The 10,058-nt window shown below is 42.3% G+C and overlaps 1 non-coding gene across 1 annotated transcript; it reads left to right on the plus strand.

Annotated features, from left to right (window-relative positions):
* Positions 1-1,995: 1,995 nt before the first annotated feature.
* Positions 1,996-2,206, plus strand: LOC116676170 (small nucleolar RNA U3). The gene has a single exon (XR_004328605.1). It is a non-coding gene; the product is annotated as a small nucleolar RNA U3 (small nucleolar RNA).
* The last annotated feature ends 7,852 nt before the right edge of the window (positions 2,207-10,058 follow it).

The following is a 10,058-nucleotide window of genomic DNA, read 5'->3' on the forward strand; positions in this document are numbered from 1 at the left end:
ATAGGACTGAAATTGTTCTTGAAAAAAGTTAATAAACAGTAAAAAAAACCACTGCAATATTTCTTGTCCTGCCTATGCACCACCTGTCTGTACTTGTATATCACACTGCACTTTTCTGTTAGACACAAACTGCATTGGTTGTCTTTGTACTTGTACTCTGCACTATGACAATAAAGTTGAATCTAATCTAATCCCAAAACAAATTGGATGTCTTTGCACAAGAGCAGTACACGCAAAGTATGCGAGTTTGGGACGTCATTTTCTCTACATCCAGTAACTTTGTGTGCTCAGCAACTTCCTATATTTAACCCTCTGAGACTAAGGTCATTTTTATAGCTCATTGTCCGTCTGCTTCTATTTTCTAAAAAGCTTTTGAAAACATCAACCTGTGTCTCCAGTCAATATATCAACATCATTTCTTTCAGAACAAACTGGGCTATTAGAATATTTGTTGCTGTACTGAGGTCACTTGAATGTTAAAAATGGGTTGTAGGACCTTAAAGGGAACATGAATCTTCCAGATACGTATTGATATCACACACAGAACCATAACCTTGTGTGGTGTTCATATTTTGTTACACAGCCAATTTCCGGGTTTGTGGACCACCACATTATCAGGCTTTTAAATCTATACAGCCATAACAATGATGTAAAAAATGTTTTTTCATATTCCATTTCCTTGTGAGGTCACATTTATGATCATAAGATCATTTTTTGTTTTTTTGGAGAAACAAGGCAATCATATCAATTATAAAAAGGTGAAAAAATATATAACAAGAATTGATTATTTTGGTGCCTATTTCTTGGAATTTAATCAGAACAGGTTGAAGTGCTTTAAATGTAACAATTGTAACTTTGTGTGAGAACAGTGGTGCAGAAAGACAACATAGTTTCATAGCACCTACAATTAAATACCACTGGGTCCAGTAGACCTAAACGCCTCGGATGTAATAGTATGTGTAGGGGGTTGTACGTGTGCGCCATTCAAAATAAGTATATTTATTATGTTTTTACATACATGAGCCAAGGCCAATGAGTTTGAGTTAGAGGAAAAATAATAGCATAATTTTCCTTTAGTAAATTTAGAAGAAAACGGGTCCCACAGACCCGAACACCACACAGGCTTAAAGGGAACATGAATCTTCCAGATATGTATTGATATCACAGACAGAGCAGTACGAGCTGAGTCCAGTCTCCTCTAAAACACTTCTCTATGTCCTGGGAGTCACACTGGGAAGAAATAAACATTAGAACTATACAACTATGCATTTATTTTTAGCTTAATTTACCAACAGAGCAGCTGCGAAGTCATGGAATGAGTTGAGTGGTGGTCGTCTCGCTCCCCTAGCGCCGTGATCTGAAGCCTGACGCTGAAGTGAGCGTGATATCAGGTTGCTAACAAGGTAGCGATAGATTTCTTTTGGTGTTTTTCACAGTATCGTCATGACTGAGCCAGTAAAACGGAAACAGAAACGTAAGAAAGCATTGTTGGAGGAACAGAGAAAGAGGAAACTGCAGACTGACCGAGGGAGGAGCAGACATAAGGAAACAGAGGAGCTGCCAAATATCTACTCAGAAGCTGGAGGTGGAGCTCGATAGACAAAACCCGCGAGCAAAAAGCAAGAAAACAGCCAAGAAATGGCCAGAGCTGCTTTGCTCCCCTTTAATTGAAGTGTTTCCTATTCACTGAGGTGTTGGAGGTTGGAACAGTAGCTGAAGTCTAAATGCAGCAGGTTCCACCCTCCTTTGGTCGGGAATGAAGAGCTTGGTCGTGTTTAAGACCAGTATTAATGCAAATAATGACTGGAGCATTTATTGAGACAACATGACTGAAAATAATTCAATCTACATATCGGTCTTCTTAAAGATCTAAATAGATTTTCTCACCTCAGAGTCATCTGGAGCACGTAACGATTAGCTTCTGTCCCTCTGAACCCTGAGTGACAATCACTCTGCAGTGAATCAGATGCAGTTTCCCCCCCCCCCAGTCTAACTAAGACTATACTTTCAGGGATCATTTCTAGAGTTTCTGACTGAGGAATGTGTTTCTAAAGTGTTTGGTCTCGCTGACCACGATGATGAGTCGTGATATTCCTTTCTGAGCGTGAAACTGACAGAGAGTAATGATTCACTCATATGGTCTGTTGTGATGATTGATCTTTGCTTCTGTATGAAATATTGAGGAAGGGAATATGATCAGAGTGGTATCAGTAGATGTTAGGAAAATCAATGTGAATTAACATGACAAAATGTGCTAAGCTATTTAATTAACTTTAGTTATGCCAGTCTTGAAGTATTTGTCTTGTCCATGGTGGACAATGTTACTTGAAAGAGGTTAGGGTTACCTCAGTGACCTCCACCTGGGAAATTGACGACAATCCATCATCCTCCACCTCCTCACCTCCACCTTGATGCCTCAACCAGAGCTGTGTCTGGATTTAGGAGTCCTCAAAGTGCTCCTTCCACCATCTTATTATCTACTCAGTTGAGGTCAACAACGTCCCATCCTTACTGTACACAGCTTGGATGATTCCTATAATCTATAAACTACTCTGCAGTAGATGAATCTTTTTTAAAGTCCGTCTGCTATTACGAATGTTTGAGTCTGAACTCCCTTGCAGCTCCTATTTAAGTGATGCCTTGATTGTGAACAGGTGTGGCAATAATCAGGCCTGGGGTGTGGCTTGAGAAATTGAACTCAGGTGTGGACAACCACAGTTATAGTATGTTTAACAAGGGGGGCAATCACTTTTCACACAGGGCCATGATGGTTTGGATTTTTTTTTCACCTTAATAATAAAACCCTCATTTACAATTGCATTTTGTGTTTACTTGTGTTGTCCTTGACTATTGTTTAAATTGGTTTGATGTTCCGAAACACTTAAGTGTGACAAACATGCAAAGAACAGGAAATGAGGAAGGGGGCAAACACTTTTTCACACCACTGTAGCTGGTCCATGTTGATGATAGTGAAAACCATTCTGCTGGAAATACTCCTCCTTGGCGCTGTACTCAAACTCACCCCCACCTCTCTCTTAAGCACTGCCCAATAAAGTCACTAGGCTGGAGTCATCGTGTGCACCTGAACAATGTCTGAAGGTATCTTAAACCTAAAGGCAAGTCTGGAGCTACTGCAACTAAGAATTTTATGACAGTGTGCTGGACACTTCCTGCCTCTTTTGCCTGTGTGACTTCCACGGCTTCTCTGGTTGAGTGTCCATATCTGCGTCAAAAAAGGCAGGGCACTGAGGGTAACAGAGGGCTCATCTACCAGCTTGGCCTGGGCTCTGGTTATGGCAAAATGCAACACTTTGAGGTTGGTTCAACAAATCAAATATGACTGGCAGCTCACTACTAGCACTACTGGGAAAGGAAGGTTGTCAGCAACTCCAATGTTCAATAGGTAGGGTTGTCCTTCAATGTAAACATCAGCAGTGGGGTAGGGTTTATTATCACCATGTCACAGCAGATGGGAATGGTTTCAAGGGTACACACAACATAGTTGGTACAAACTGCCTGTGCACCAGGGTCTGATCACTGCCAGATTTAATTAGGGCCTTCAGAGCTTTACCATTAACTTTGCCAGTTGTCATCTTCAGGATTTATTGCTGTACCATTTATGGTCATTTTTCCATGGCACAACACACATCTGAGTGATCTTAGCAGGTTCCTTGGGCACATTGGCTTTGTGTGAACTTCTTGGCCTCACAGGTAGCAATAGATACTTACTAGACCTTTGTGTATTTGTGGCTGGTTCTCCTCAGGGGAAGCCTTCCCCACAACTGGTGTTGCCCTCTGATGGTATTGAGAGGATGTCGGCCGGGGTGTCTTTGTAGCCTTCCAGGTGGAGTAGCTCCACGGGTGAACTTTCCTTCTTGCAGCCATAAACACATCAGCCAGTGACGCAACCTCTGCAGCGTTCGTGTTCCCTGATCCATACCTGCAGCTCAGGAGATGGCATCCGCAAATACTGCTCCAAGATTACAATTTCACAAACAGCTTTAACAGTTTTACCTTTTGTTTGGATCCATTTCCCATAAAGCTCCTTCAGTCTTACATACAGCTCCTTGGACTTTCACCAGGATCAATATCTGCTGAACGGAATCTCTGCCTGTAGGTCTCTGGGTTAATTTCATATTCTTTAGAAGGGCATCTTTAACACAGTCATAATCTTGATAATCATCTAAGTCCAAATTCACATAGGCACCACGCCTTACCAGTAAGCAATGGAATAAGGCGCAAAACCCAGTCAGACCTAGGCCACTGACATGCTGCAGCTATCTCAATGTTATAAGGAAATGTTCAATAACATCATGCTCTGTTAATTTCTCTAATCTGGGTTTTAAGGGGAACTGAAAATTACCTGATGAGGCCGGGGTTGGAACACACTCTTGTGCCAGTTCTGTTTGGACTTGGGGCCCAGGTTCATCTGAGTCCAGAGCTGTTGATGTGTTCTCTGGAATTGGGGAAGTGCGAGCTGGCACCTCAAGCTTCCTTAGTTAGACCTGATGTTGTAGTGCCCTAAACCACTGCTCCTGTCGCGCAGACTCCTCCCTCAGTCAAGCGCCACAGGCTTCTTTCTGGCCCATGTGGGCACGAAGACTGCTAGCCACATCCACCATCGTTGGATCTCTGCTTTCTTCACCCTCAGTGCCTGTGACTCCTCCTGAAGCTCCAGTGTCAGTGCCATCTGCTTGCTCCTCTTGTACAGTCTGTTGTTCCTGAGACTCCCCACGATTTCCTCTTCCACTCCATTCTCCACGCTGCATAACTCAAAAAATAAATAGAGGTTGGAAAGAAATACAAAACAAAAATTACAGGGGCTAGACAAACACATTAAATAGCCAAACCACGATAACTACAACTATGTTAAACCAGTGCTACCTAATATGAGCTAAGAACAAATAAAAAATCATAACTAACTATAAGTGAACCTAGCAGAGAAAAGACCACAACTCAAAAATTTGAAAAACCATGGGAAAACATGTTACAGTCCAATTATCCATTCCCATTTAAACAGCTTAGAATCAATCTTTTTGACTGTCAGCCACACAACACCAGCAGCAACTCCCCAGGAACTGGCAACTCAAAAAAGAAAAGGTATTAATTTCACAGAATGTCACTTAAAGATAAAGAACCTGAAATTAAATTTGTAGAACGAAAGTGTGTGTCCAGTTATTGATTTTGTATAGGTGTAATGTGCTCAAAACAAAAGAGTTACCACCATGAGTTGTTGTTGCCATGTGTGGCTGCTAGTGCTGCCATCACACGGTCCGTCCACCGGCGTATGGCCTTTCATTTCCCAATGTTGCGTCCCCCAGAGACCAAGCATGGTGTCCCGTCATGTGGCGATCCGTCCGACGGTGTGAGGCATTTCTTGTCGTTGTGTCCCCTAGAGACCGTGGATCGTGCCCCGGCAGTAATTGTTCATTACGTGGTGACCACCATGAAATACAGTAACTTTCTGACTTCTCTGCTGCTTGTATTATGTTGCCATGCAGTAATTAAAAAGCAATCTTATCAAAATGTCCCTAGTGAAAGGGAAAATCCAGTACCCTGGAGATCCAAGATCACAGTTTTGATTGACCAAGTTGAATTGGATTGAACTCTGGTGGAAGCGAATGTCCAAATGCACCTGGAATCGAGTAAGCTTCCCTTTGTGTGAGGTCAGTTCCATTTGTATTCATGTGTGTAATCTGATGCAAAGCTTACTCATGACACAATCATTACTAACTTAAATATAGTGACAGCCCACTGTCAACCAGCCAGGTGAAAGTTGCAGGTATTTTTCACTAGGCGCGTCTGCGCAGCATTAGGAAACCGCCGCAAGCCACACAAGCAATCACGGCCATTCAAGTCGATGTTTGATGTTCTACCAGCTGTCATAGGGCGTCCCCATGAATCGGCTCTCCGCTCCAGTGAAGATTCGCCCCAAGTCTTTTTTCATGCGAGCCACAGGCCGGTTGCACAACCACAAAGGAGAGAAACAGCGCAAGTATCTAGTCAGTTTACCTAAACATCCCCAATATCCTTTAAGTCTCCTCAACAACGCCATGGACAATGAGAGCTTCATCATGGAGAGAGGTTCATCTCAGCCTTTATTCACCAGGACAGCAAGGAGAGAGAGAAGGAAGACATGCCGGACACTTGGTCCAGGTCGAGTTAAACCCCAAACTCCTGTATTGAGGAATAAACCTCTTTTCATGGTTATTCATTTTCAAACACAGGATCCCCAGTTTCTCGGGAAAAGTCCTGTGTTTGATCCAGTTGTTAGTTTGACCTTCCCAACACCCCAACCTGCCATCTTTTTCAGAATTGGGTGCTTTTATACTTCACAAACTTACTTCCTGGACGTTCGGCAGCTCTACAACCCTAACTCTTTACCTGCTAAATCCTCTACTACATTCACCAGCTAGTCTCTAACTTCATCTATTTGCTGCTGAGTTTTTAGAGAGTACTAAAAAAGGGCGCTGATGATACTGTGAGAGTGAACAAAACATGAAAGTTTTGGGCCTTAAAACCCCAAAAAAACAGTAAGTCAAAAACCCTCTCTAGATATTGGAGGCGCTGTAGAGTGGGGAGATTATTCTCTGTGGATTTGGGACTGGCAGCGACCCCTCTCACATTACACACGCTAATTGAATCCCTTTTTGTTATTAAAGATCTAGACAATTTCGATAAAATACATGATTGTACTCATGTTAGACACAATATCAACTGAAAAAACAGTCCTGTTCAGTAATGATTGCATCACTTGTTGATGGGTTAATGCTGACTTTTGTTTGTCTTCACACCTCTAATTGCAGACACCTCATTGGTCGAGATGGCATCACCTGACTAACCCATACAGGTGTGAAAGAACTTCCTGTCCAGAGGGGTCAGCACACCGCCTTTAGGAGCCACTAATGGGCCGTAAGAAGTTAACAGAGAGGCAGATTAGATCTCCCGGGACCTGACTGTTTGTGTCTGATGATGCCCACTATACACAACAAAGTAAAGGTCATTTAGCCCATCAGTCCCTGGATCTATAGGGAGATGAGTTTAGATCTTCAGTTTTAGCTCTGCTCATTAAGACACCATGCTGTAGCATTCACATGAACTTTGGCTCTTTATACTTGCTGAAGACTACATTGTGTAATGCAGTTTTTCTTTTTAGTACCATATGGTTGTCAGCAGGGCCTGAAGTTAACTTTTTTGGCCACCAGCCACACAGGCTTTTTATCAGCCAATGTTTTTCCTCAAAGGATTTATGAGTATGCTGTCATAAACAAGCCACAAACCTCGCCATTGTCCCCAACTGTCCTGTTTGGTGTGGAAAACGTCTTCTTTTACTTTTCTTTGACTGAGCCTCATCTTTCTTTCGGTTGATTGTTTTATCCGGCCTCTTCACCCCAATGATGTGCCCCCACCTTTTTCATTATTATTTTCACAAAGCACTGTAAGATCACATTAGGCCATTTTATTAACTTCATAAACAAGCAACACAGGTGTCACTAAAATAACTGATATGTTCCAATTCTTGAACTTATTACTTGTCCTGAAGAATACTTACTACAAAGGACTCAGCAGCATGTGTGTCTGTGGCCTAAATGAAAGTGAATGATGGCTCCTCACATGATGCAGCCAGGCGTGTACCAGGCAACTAATGGCAATGCCCGGCCAATGAGAATTGAGTGACTCTGTTGTTTGTTGACACTAAGAGTTATTCTTTTCACATTCAAACCAAGTCTGTCATTTCCTAAAATTGGGAACATTTCACGAGCAGAAGAAAAAATGGATTCAATCAAATTTCAGAAAATTTTGACGCTAACTGGATGCCATCTGTGAAAAAGCTGAAGTTAAGAGAGGATGGCTTCTACAAATGGATAATGATGCTAAACCCACCTCAAACTCCACGCTGGATTACATCAAGAGGCGTAAACTGAAGGTTTTGCCATGGCCTTCACAATCTCCTGACCTCAACGTAAATGATGGGCGAATGGGCGAAGATACCTCAAACAAGAATTAAAGACTCTTGGCTGGCTACAAGAAGCGTTTCCAAACTGTGATACTTGCCAAAGGGGGGGGGGGGGGGGCAGTACAAGGTAATAACTCTGCAGGGGGCCAAACTTTTGCAGACACCATTTTTTTGTTTTCTGTTATTTGGGAAGTGTAAATAATGAAAATAAAATCTAACTTTTTGTGACATATTATACAAATGTCTAGTCTGTCATTTGATGCCTTTTGGACTTTTTTTCCATCTTTTCTTGACTTATTTATGCACATTACTACAAATTTTTACCTCGGGTGCCCAAACTTTCGAGCCCCCCTGTAGTTTGAACCTGCCGTTCCATCTCAGTGTCTCGACGGCTGCCTCAGTAGTTTTTATTCTGTTCCTTCAGCCCCTCACTTCCCCCGGGCCTGTGCACATCTATGGAACTTTCTAGACATGCCACCAGATACACCCAGATACCCTGGATTCATGTTAAGGCTTTCATTTTTGAAAGAACTTTAAAAAAAACTTTTGTTCCCAGTCCATAATTCAGAAATCTCTGCACGTAAGCTGGCAAGACTGAAAACCAACATTGAATGCCCATGACATCCCTCAGACGGCACTGCATTAAAAACCAGTATCATTATGTAAAGGACATTATTACCACGTGGCTCAGGAACACTTTGAAAATCCATTGTCAGTTAACACAGTCCATCGCTACATCTACAAGTGCAAGGTAAAACTCTACCATGCAAAGTGATAGACATCATTCAACAACACCCAGTAATGCCACTGGCTTCTCTGGGTCCGAGCTCATCTGAGATGGACTGACGCAAAGTGGAAAAGTGTGCTGTTGTCTGACGAGTCCACATTTTAAATTGTTTTTGGAAATCATGGACATCACGTCCTGCGGGCCAAAGAGATAAAGGACCATCCATATTGTTATCAGCGCAAAGTTCAAAAGCCAGAATCTGTGATTGTACTAGGTGTGTTATTGCCCATGGCATGGGTAACTTGCACGTATGTGAAGGCACCATTAATGCTGAAAGGTGCATGAAGTTTTGGAGTAACTTTGGAGCAAATGTGCTGCCATCCAAGCAATGTCTTTTTCATGGACGTCGCTGCTTAGTTCAGCAAAACAATGCCATGCCACAATCTGCACATGTTACAACATGACCTTACTTCCTGCTTGTCTCCCATCAAAATAGCTTTGGCCACTATTCCGTACATTCTGGTACGCTCCGGCTGCACTACAACCCTAACCCTATTTACCTGCTAAATCATCCATGTTCACCAGCTTGTCTCTAACTGTGTCTTTGTGCTGAGCAGCACCACACTTTGGTACAGCGAGTATTTAGAGAGTTCTAAAGAAAGGTAGCTCATGAAAACTGTGAAAATGAAGAAAATAGTAATGTGTTGGGCCTTAAAAACACAAAAATCAGTGAGTTAAAAACCCTTTGTGAAGCTGAGAGGATCTGCAGAGTCGGGATGTAATTCTCTGCGGATTTGGGACTGACAGCAACCTATCTGACATCACACATGGTAATTGGATCCCTTTTATTATTAAAGATCTAAAACATTCCGATTGATTAAATTATTGTACTTATGGCAGACACAATATCAACTAAAACATCACTGTTCAGTAATGATTGCATCAGATGTTGATTTTTTCATGCTGTCTTCACACCTTTGATTGCAGTGACACCTCATTGGTTGAGATGTCATCATCTTACTACCTCGTACAGGTGTGAACAAACTTCCTGTCCAGAGGGGATCAGTACCCCGCCTTTAGGAGCCACTAATGGGCTGCAAAACATCGTTCATAGAGAGGCAGAAATCTCACGGGACCTTGTGTGTGACGGGGCTCACTAAACAGACAAATTAAGTAAATGGTCATTTAATTTCATATTTATTTTAAAGTAATACGAAAAAACACACTTGTATGATAATATATTGATAGGTCCAGAGCTAGTAGCAAAACTCTAATATTTTTGCCTACTGCTTCTTCTACTTCTGCACTCCACCAACACCCCCCCCCATTTTCCCCGGGAGACTGCTGTTTTTCATTGCCCTCTGCTGGTTTCCT

The sequence above is a fragment of the Etheostoma spectabile genome, unplaced genomic scaffold (assembly GCF_008692095.1).
Source record: "Etheostoma spectabile isolate EspeVRDwgs_2016 unplaced genomic scaffold, UIUC_Espe_1.0 scaffold00002777, whole genome shotgun sequence".
Taxonomy (NCBI): Eukaryota; Metazoa; Chordata; class Actinopteri; order Perciformes; family Percidae; genus Etheostoma; species Etheostoma spectabile.